The sequence below is a fragment of the Miscanthus floridulus genome, chromosome 19 (assembly GCF_019320115.1).
Source record: "Miscanthus floridulus cultivar M001 chromosome 19, ASM1932011v1, whole genome shotgun sequence".
Lineage (NCBI taxonomy): Eukaryota > Viridiplantae > Streptophyta > Magnoliopsida > Poales > Poaceae > Miscanthus > Miscanthus floridulus.
In genome coordinates, this window is record NC_089598.1 from 6,259,450 (window position 1) to 6,270,212 (window position 10,763).

A 10,763-nucleotide genomic window follows, 5' to 3' on the forward strand; every position below is an offset into this window, starting at 1 on the left:
GAATAACAAGCTACTGGCGCTAGAACTCGTCCTGCCGAGTCTGGAACTGTGCAAGTGTAGCAGCTGTCTCCTAAGCCTGTCTGGCCTGGTCCTGCCTCATCCGCTCAAGTATAGCCAGAAGAGTGGGGTCAGACTGCGGGGCAGGTGGCACAGAACTGGAGCTACCGGCCTCAGCATCATGTCGTTGTGGAGGCATCTATGGAATGGGCTAGTAATCATCATCAGAACTGTCACTGGGCTCGCTAGTGACCAACCCCTCCTGCCGAGCAAGCTCCTCCTCCTCTGTAGCTGTAATACCCCTGATGATATCATCTTGCTGGGCTATAGTCTCTGGCACCTCTAGACGACGGCGTGGCTGACTCGGTGCCTGTGGTGTACTGTGGCGGATCATCTAAGATAGGTTATAAGCAGGGAACTCTGTCGTGGCACCACTGTACTCAGCAATCATCTCAGGCGACTTAACAGAAATAGCTATGTGGATAAGAAATGTGACCCAGTGAGCGTAGGGTAGCTGTCTATGACCTCTGAAGCCCTCAGCTATAGTGTCCTCCATCTCTGACAGAAGGAGATCCCAGATGTCAAAGACTGTCTGCTGCATCAGAGAGTTGAGAAGCCATAGCTAAATCCGAGTCAATCCCTCTCTGTATCCCATCCTCAGGAGTAAAGTCCTCCTCATAACAGCCTCAAGCACGCGAGCAGTGGGCGTGAGATCACTGAGGTTCCTCCTCGACCCCTCGCCAAAAGGCTCAGTGAAGCAGTGACGTACCAAGTCTATAGGGGGCACCATGCCACCATGAGGACATCTAGGGGTGCAGTCTGTCCATAGCACACCTCATGGAGCCTGACTGACTGCTCCTGAAGCCTGAGAATCTCCCTGACCCTAGTGCTCATCAACCGATAGTCTCTGCCACCGAATGCAAAGTGAATAAACATGTGGTGGGGGTCAATAAAGAGAGAAGCATAGAACTGCCGAACCCAAGATGGAACATATAATCCAGTCCATCCAATCAGATCTATCAGCACCGGTAGATATGCAAGGTAGGGGCGAATGTGCTCTCCAGCTGTTGCAACAATAGACTCAATGTTGCACACTCTCTGTGGTCTAAAGACTGCTCCACTGTTCAGAAAGACATTATAGAAGTCCTCCTAAAGGGGTGTATAGAATCCATCTGATTCTCTCTCATCCCTCTTTGGTGGAAACCACACCTCAAAGTCAACAAACCTCAACTGTTGCACCTGCTTAGCCGTGGTGGCCCTCAGGTCAAGATGGGTCACTAGAGGTGGACCCTACGGTTGAGGTGGTGGACGAGAACCCCTACGCTGAGTGGCTGGCCTCGGTGAAACGGGGACACGAGTACGACTAGAGCGGCATAACTGTGGCTATAGTGCCGGCTTTGTCTCCTCGGCCTACTAGACCTGCTCACCCTCCTAAGACTGCTGTGTCGGCTGTGCCTCCTATGTCTGCTGAGCTGGCTGAGGCTCCTGAATCTGTTGTGTGGGCTGAGGCTGCTGCCGTGGCTCCCTCTGAGGCTAAACCTTGTCAATGGCAACACGCCATCCTCTAATCATGAGGGTCCCAGCTGGACCACCATGAAGACGCTCAACACGCTGAAGTGTAGCCATCGCCTCTGGTGAAAGTGGATCGGCAATCCGGACTCCACTACGAGCGCCTCCTCCCTCGGCATGCTCTGCGGCCTCTACAACTGCGGCGGCTCTCACTGTATCTGCATCTAGATACTTGCGCTTCCTGACTGCCAGCCTCTTGGTCGCCTTGCCTTTAAGTTCTGTAAGCTGGTGAGGCGGGGGCCTTGGATCCTCGTCATCGGGACCACCACCGACATTCTTTGTCCGAGCCATCTAATGGATCAAAGAAGAATCAATTGCCCCTAACAAAGAAACAACTGCCGCTAACACTTTCGAGGCTTGGCCTCGTTCCGTACTCGCAAGCTTGGCCCCGAGTTAACTGACAACTACCACTGACACCTCAACGGCACCGACTCGCTGCACGATGGAGTAGATAGGATATACAAATAAATACAATATATCTAATAGATGCGAAAACCTATGAGAGCAAGTAATTTAGGTATGAAATTGAAACATGGGCTTGCTACCTGACGAACCGGCGATCCGTGGAGAAGAAAAGCGACACACAGAGAACCATAGAATCGGCAACAAAGCTAGGGTTTGCTTGACAGCGAGGATCGACAACACTGGATTGTGATTGAAATCACCGGCGAGGATGCAATGATGAATTGATGACTAGGGTTGGCAGTGAAGGCACTAGTGCGGAGCTATGGTGAGGCAATGGCGGCACTGGAGCATGGCAGAGCTGGAGTGCGGCGGCTCAGCTTGGGTGGCGTAGGCGCGGGGCTTGCGGCGGCGCTAGGGCATGGGACCGTGCGGTGGCGTGCAAGGCTGGCGTGGGAAGAGAGGCGCGGTGTGGAGCAGGGCATGGTGGCTACGGTGGCGCGTGGTCGCTGGCACGAAGGACGGCAGCTAGGGCTTGCGGTGATGTCGGCGCGGTGATGGAGGCGAGATAGGGTTAGGTCAACGGCACGTGGCTGATTTATGGTGGCTCCCGGCGTGTCAGAAAAGGAAACAGGAAAAGAAACTGAGTCACGCACATTTCCTATTGACCGGACGCTCCGGTGGTAGCGACCGGACGCTACCACCTAGCATCCGGTCGATTCCAAAGAGGTCCAAATCCTTTGGAATCGCGACCGGACGCGTCCGGTGGAAACTGACTAGACACAGCCAGAGTCCAATCACCTAGCCTTGATGTCTTCATGATCGACCGGACGCTGAACCTCCTTGATCGGACACTAGGAAAACACTGTTTCAACGTCCGATCACTCCTGCTCGGTAGCTGTTCACCTCCTATGAACTGACCGGACGCTGGACATCAGAGTCCAGTGCAGCGTCCGGTCACTCCTTCTTCAGCAAATCTTCAAAGTCCTTCGCGCTGCCTGTTCCCAATCAAGTCCCAACTCCAATAAGATTCAAATAAACACTAATTGAGACTGATATGAGTGGCCTCTCTCAAACCCTCAAATTTTTCAAAATATTTTGCCTTAGACTATAATTCTTTTTAAGAAATTAGGCAATAAGAGGGCAATTTAAGATAAACGACAAAACAACATTCATTCATATGCAATACTTGAATGTAAATCTAGTTGCTTGTCAAGTTTGATCCAAGGTTAACCTTCTTCACACGCTTTTCGGCGGTTATCTTAACCATGTTAGACAAGCCCTATATGCATTATAAAGCATTAAACATGTTGTATATTATAATGCAATGCAAGGGACAACACAAGCTCAATTTTTAGTGAAGTTACTAAAATCAAGCACATTTAGTTCATTCCACAATCTATAAAATGTTGCCTTATCTAGCGGTTTAGTAAAGATATCCGCCAATTGATCCTCGGTCCTTACACCTTCTAGTGATATATTATTTTTAGCAACATGATCTCTAAGAAAGTGATGGTGGATATCTATGTGCTTGGTGCGAGAGTGTTAAACCGGATTATTTGCAAGTTTTACCACACTTTCATTATCGCACAAAAGAGGTACTTTATCTAGAACTACACCATAGTCTAGCAAAGTTTGTTTCATGTAAAGTATTTGTGCACAATAAGCACCCGCGGCAATGTATTCCGCTTCGGCGGTGGACAAAGCCACACTATTTTGTTTCTTGGAGGACCAAGATACAAGTGATCTACCAAGCAAATGGCACCCTCCAGATGTGCTCTTTCTATCAACTTTACAACCGGCATAGTCCAAATCGGAATAGCCAACTAATTCAAATAAAGTTCCTTTGAGATACCAAAGGCCAATGCTTGGTGTGTGCTTAAGATACCTAAGGATTCTTTTTATGACAATTAAATGAGTTTCCTTAGGATTAGCTTAAAACCTAGCATACATACACATACTAAATATGACGTCAGGCCTAGATGCGGTCAAATACAACAAGCTACCAATCATAGAGCAGTAGAGAGTTTGATCAACCGGGTTACCTCCCTCATCTAGGTCGAGATGTCTATTAGTTGGTATTGGAGTCTTAATTGGCTTACATTCATCCATCTTGAATCTTTTGAGAAGATCATTAGTATATTTTTCTCGAGAGATGAAAATCTCTTCTCTCATTTGCTTGACTTGAAAACCAAGAAAGAATGTAAGCTCTCCAATTATTGACATCTTGAACTCTTTCGACATCAATCCACCAAACTCTTTACATGAATCTTCATTTGATGATCCAAAGATGATATCATCAACATACACTTGACAAATGAAGATATGCCCATCAAGCTTCTTGGTGAATAGTATGGTGTCGACCTTCCCAATGGTGAAGCCTTTCTCAATGAGAAAGTCCCGAAGGCGCTCATACCAAGCTCTTGGGGCTTGCTTAAGCCCATATAATGCCTTGGACAACCTATAAACATGGTTAGGATATCTAGGGTCTTCAAATCCGGGAGGTTGATCAACATAGACTAGTTCATTAATAAAGCCATTTAAAAATGCACTTTTCACATCCGTTTGATAAAGTTTTATTTCATGATGTGATGCATATGCAAGGAGGATACGAATGGCTTCTAATCCTACAATGGGGGTAAAGGTCTCTCCAAAATCTAAACCTTCAACTTGAGAGAATTCCTTTGCAACTAGTCTTGCCTTGTTCCTCACAACAACACCTTGATCATCTTGGTTGTTTCATAACACCCACTTTATTCCAATGACTCTTGCACCTTTTGGCTGCTCTTCAAGAGTCTAAACTTCATTGCGAGTGAAGTTATTCAACTCTTCATGCATGGCATTTATCCAATCCAGATGTTGAAGAGCTTCTTTACCTTACTAGGCTCAAAGCAAGAGACAAAAGAGTGATGAGCAATGAATGAAGCAAGTTTTTGAGATCGGGTCATTATACCCTTTGATGGACTCCCTATGATGAGATCTTGTGGATGATCTTGAAGTAGGGGTGTATTTCTTCTACTGACCACTTGAGGGGGAGGTTGTGGAGCATCAACATCTTGTGCTTGTACCACCATTTGTTCAAGGGAGACATGAGTATCTTTATTTTCTACTCTCCCATCTTTTTCATCATCTTGTGGCACACTTGATGAAGAAGGTAGATCAATCACTTGTATATCATCTTCATCATCTTTAGGCTTGATGTCTCCAACTGGAATGTTCTTCATAGCCTCCCTCAATGGTTCATCACCTACATCATCAGGATTCTCATGTGCTCCTTGGGAGTCGTTAGATTCATCAAATTCCACATCATATGTTTCTTCAACCAAGCCGGTGGCATGATTAAATACTCTATATGCTTTGGACTTTGATGAGTAACCAACAAGAAAACCAATATCACAACATCTTTGAAACTTTCCTAGGTGTTGCTGCTTCTTGTAGATGTAGCATTTGCAACCAAACACCCTAAAGAAGGAGACGTTCGGCTTCTTCCCATTGAGTAACTCATAAGGTGTCTTGCCAAGGAACTTTTGAAGGAATAGGCGGTTGGATGCATAATATGCAGTGTTGATTGCTTTAGTCCATAGAGCTTCGGGGGTGTTGTACTCATCAAGCATTGTTCTTGCAAGAGTGATCAATATCCGGTTCTTCCTCTCAACTACACCATTTTTGTTGAGGAGTATATGTTGTGGAGACTTCATGTTTGATTCCAACTTCATCACAATAAGCTTCTATGTTGGTGTTGTCAAATTCTTTCCCATTGACACTTCTTATCTTCTTGAGCTTCACTTCAAATTCATTTTGTGCTCTCTTGGCAAACTTCTTGAAGCATGATGCAACTTTGGATTTGTCATGAAGGAAGAATACCCATGTATACCTTGAATAATCATCCACAATCACAAGACAACAAAGATTTCCTCCCAAACTCTTGTATGTTGTTGGTCCAAATAAATTCATGTGAAGGAGTTCTAGCACTGTTGCGATTGACATGAAAGCTTTTGTTGGATGAGTATTTGCAACTTGCTTGCCGGCTTGACATGCACTACAAAGCTTGTCCTTCTCAAACTTTACATCCTTTAACCCTCTCACCAAATCATTCTTCATAATCTTTTTGAGTGAGCTCATCCCAACATGAGCAAATCTTCTATACCATAGCCACCCAAGTGTTGTTTTGGTGAATAGGCATGTCTTCAAGTTTGCATCTTCGGAGATGAAGTCCACTAGATATAGGTTGTTGTATCTAAATCCTTTGAATATCACATGATCATCATCCTTCTTGGATACAACAACCTCCTTCTCGGTAAATAAGCATTTGAAGCCAAGATCACACAATTGTCCAACGGATAGCAAGTTGGAACTCAATGAAGTAACATATAGCACATTGGAGATGGAATGATCATTTGATATTGCCACTTTACCCAATCCTTTGACCTTGCCCTTTGAGTTATCTCCAAATGTGATTCTTTCTTGCCCATCTACTTCTTCATCTAGTGAGGTGAACATACGAGGATCACCGGTCATATGTTGTGTGCAACCACTATCAATAACCCAATGACTTCCACCGGTCTTGTAGTTCACCTACACACAAGAGATCAAGCTGTAGGAACCCAAACTTGTTGAGGGCCCTTCACCTTCTCAACAAGTGACTTTGCAACCCAAATTTTCTTAGGCCTATTCTTATTTGGAGGTCCTAAGAACATCACTTTCATCTTTCCACTAGAATCCTTTCTAAGCATGTAGTGAGCATTGAAGGCAAATGGTCTAGCATGCTTGGGCAAGGGTTGCGGTGGTAGAGTTTGGCACTCATGAGCAAAGTGGCCTTCTTGTCCACACTCAAAGCATCTCTTTGGCTTTGGCTTTGGCTTTGGCTTTGATTATTGTTGTTGAGCTTGAGCCTTCTTTTCTTTGTTTGCCATGTACCCAATGCCACTTCTATCCATCTTCATGACGGTGTTCATTAGAAGCTCACTTTAAAGATACTTGCCTCTAGTGAACTCGCTCAAACCAATCTTGAGATGCTCTTTTTTCAACTTGAGCTTCTTGTTCTCTTCCTTGAGTGCATCACTACTTTTATCTTCCTTGAGTGCAACATTGTTTCTCTCTTCCTTGAGTTTCTTGTTTTCTTCTTTTAGCTTCTCATTCTCAAGAATCAAGTCACCATCATGATCAAGATTTTCTAGCACAATGGTGTTGTGGATTTTGAACTCTTCAAACTCTTTCTTTAGCTTTTCATTGTCATGCTTGAGCTTGACATACTCATCATAGTCATTGCACTCAACCACTTGCTTGCCTTTGCCACTAGATCCTTGCTCAATGCTCTCATCAATTAAATCATCACATGATGTAGCTATATCAATCTTAACAACATCGTTAGTAGCATCATGTGGCTCATTGGGTAAAAATTCTTGAGCAATAACAAGATTGTCATGATTAATCTTGAGAGTAGTATATTCATCTTTTAGCTTGTTATGGCTAGTGATGAGCTCTTTGTGCACCCACTCAAGTTTATCATGTTTATCTTTAAGCTCTTTCTTAGAAGATTTGAGCTCCTTGAGTTTGGATGACATAGCTTCATTTGCTTCTCTAAGCTCAACACTAGCCTTTTCGGCTATTTCACATTTAGCTAAAAGAGAATCATTCTTAATCTCAAGCTTTTTATTTTTAGCTCTAGTCTTTATAATGATCTTAGTGTATTTCTTTAGCAATTTAGCAAGATCATCATAAGTAGGTGACTCATATTCATCATCATCGTTATCACTATCACTATCATCATTATGAGCATGATCATCACCACTACTATCATCATCATGTGATACCTTTCATTCACCTTTAGCCATAAGGCATAGGTGTGTAGAGGATGATGGCGGTGGTGGCGGTGAAGGTGATGAGTCAATAGCAATGGTGGCCACCTTCTCGTTGTCACTATCATCATCGGATGATCCACTAGATGAATCAATGTCCATGAGCCAATCACCGACAATGTAAGCCTTTCCACTCTTCTTCTTCTTGTGGAAATCCTTCTTCTTGCCATCTCTCTTCTTGTATGGCTTGTTCTTTTTCTTCTCATCTTCATCTTCATTGCTTGAGTCATCTTTCTTGCCCTTGTTCTTGAACTTGTCTTTCTTGGGCTTTGTGCATTGGTGAGCTAGATGACCAAGTTCTCTACAATTGTAACAATCCATCTCGGAGATTGAGTTCCTTCTAGAACTAGTGAAGAACTTCTTCTTGCCATCAAACTTGATGCCACTCTTGTTTAGCTTCTTTAGCATCTTGGCGGTCTTCTTCGCCATGAGAGCAAGACTTTCGTCATCAACTTCATCTTCCCTTGAGCTCTCATACTCAAGTCTTGCTTTGCCCTTCTCTTGGCTAGCTTTGAATGCTAAATCCTTATCTTTCTTCTTGGTAGAGGATGAGCCATCTTGTGGCGTGATGTGCATGTACATCTCATGAGCATTGATCTTTCCCAAGAATTGTGTCGGTGTAGCAGTGGAAAGATCACCTTGATGTAGCATGGTCACAATATGCTCATATTTTTCAATAGGGAGGATACTCAAGATCTTTCTTACAACATCAAATGGTTGCATTTGAGTGAGTCCAAGCCCATTGACTTCCTCTACAAGAACATTCAAACATGAATACATTTCATTAGCACATTCTTGAGGAAGTATTTCAAAAGAGTTGAGCTTTTTTATGATAAGATGATAGCGTTCCTCACGCTCACTCTTAGTTCCCTCATGGAGAGCACAAATGTCCGACCACAGTGCATGGGCGTCTTTGTGGTTCCTCATCCGATTGAACACATCTTTGCAAATGCCTCTAAAGATGGTGTTTCGAGCCTTTGCATTACACTTCTCGTAATTCACCTCATCGCCTTGTAGGTTAGTAGCATCCCGAGGTTTTGGGAAGCCTTGTGAGGCGGCTCTAAGTATACCAACATCTAGAGCCTCTAGATACGCCTCCATGCAAATTTTCCAATAAGGAAAGTCATCTCCCTCAACGATAGGAGGAGGTCCATCCCTGTGAGACATCTTGCTATAGGCGGTTAAGCCTAAATAAGTGAGCACGAGGCTCTGATACCAATTGAAAGGATCAAAATACCCAAGAGGGGGGGTGAATTGGGCTAATTCTAAATTTCTTTGCAATAATTAAATCCTATGGTTAGTCCAATTAACCCCTTGTGCCTAGATAGTGTTTCTAATTGTTCTACCGCGTAAAAGACTTGCAACCTAAGTTTCAATCCTACTCTAGCAATTCTATGAATGTAAAGACAAGAATTGAATTACACAAAGTAAATGCTCAAAGTAAATAGAGAGGGAGGAACGCGGCGATGTTTTACCGAGGTATCGGAGAGTCGCCACTCCCAACTAGTCCTCGTTGGAGCACCCGCGCAAGGGTGTAGCTCCCCCTTGATCCGCGTAAGGATCAAGTGCTCTCTATGGGTTGATTCTTTAACACTCCGTTGTGGTGAATCACCCACAACCGCTCACAACGTGAGTTGGGTCACCCACAAGCTCCGCCGGGTGATCACTGAACTCCCAATCACCACCAAGCCATCTAGGTGATGGCAATCACCAAGAGTAACAAGCACGAACTCTCACTTGACCACGACAAGCCTAATGAGAAGGGTGGATGCACACTTTGCTACTCTTGATCTCACTAATGAGGGCTCTCTTTGGGATTCTCAAATCTCAATCACCTCACTAGGACCTTGCTCTTCTTGGTACTCTCTAAGGTGTTTCTCAGCTATTGGAATAAGCAAAAGTACCCCCACACACGAGTGGAGGTTGTATTTATAACACTGGCTAAAAAACAAACCGTTATGTGCCTCTGTGGGGTGACCGGACGCTCTGGTCATGTTGATCGGACGCACCGGTCAGTATACCCCGAGCTCAAGTGGTTATGAGTTGACTGGACGCTGGCAGCATCCGATCAACACTGACCGGACGTGTCCGGTCATGTTTTCCCCTCACTAGAACCTTACTGATGTCAACCAGATGCCGGACCTCCAGAGTCCGGTCACTTGCTGAGCAGCGTCCGATCAGTAACAGGAACCTAATCAGCGTCCGGTCAGCATTGATCGAACGCGTCCGATCAGGATTCTCCCTCTTTGGGACCTTACTAGAGTCGACCGGACGCTGGCCCTTAGCATCCGGTACCATGACCTCACAGCATCCGGTCATTTCCAGACGATTTCACCTTGGTCAAATGAACTAACCGGACCCTGAGCCAGCATCCGGTCACACCGAAGCCAGCGTCCGGTCAGCATTTGACCCTCCATTCACTTCCAACTTTTGAACATATGTGAATGAAGTTTGCTCCATTGGATCAAAGGGCTGTTGTGGAGCTACCTAGTGCTAGTTTTAACAAGTATGCACCACACCTAACTTACTAGACTCACCTAGGTCAAGCTACCCGTTCATACCCCCCTTAATAGTATGGCCAAAGGAAAAACAAAGTTCTAAACTACTCTAAGTGTCTCTCCAACTCCAATAGACACTTAGAACTAGTCCATCCTTAACCTTGTCGTCCATCCTTTGAAAACCGAAATGATTTCCATCGTAGGGGCATGACAACCATGATTGCCTAATCGATCTCCATTACCGTGACCTAACTCAATTGTTTCTGCAAAACACAAGTTAGTCACAGTAATCATGTATTGTCATTAATCACCAAAACACAACTAAGGGCCTAGATGCTTTCAGGGGTGCTAGGGCATGCTGATGTTAGGTGGGGCCAAGGTGTCATCAGCTCAGAGAAAACACAAATCGCATGAACGGTGGACATTGATCCATGTGGCC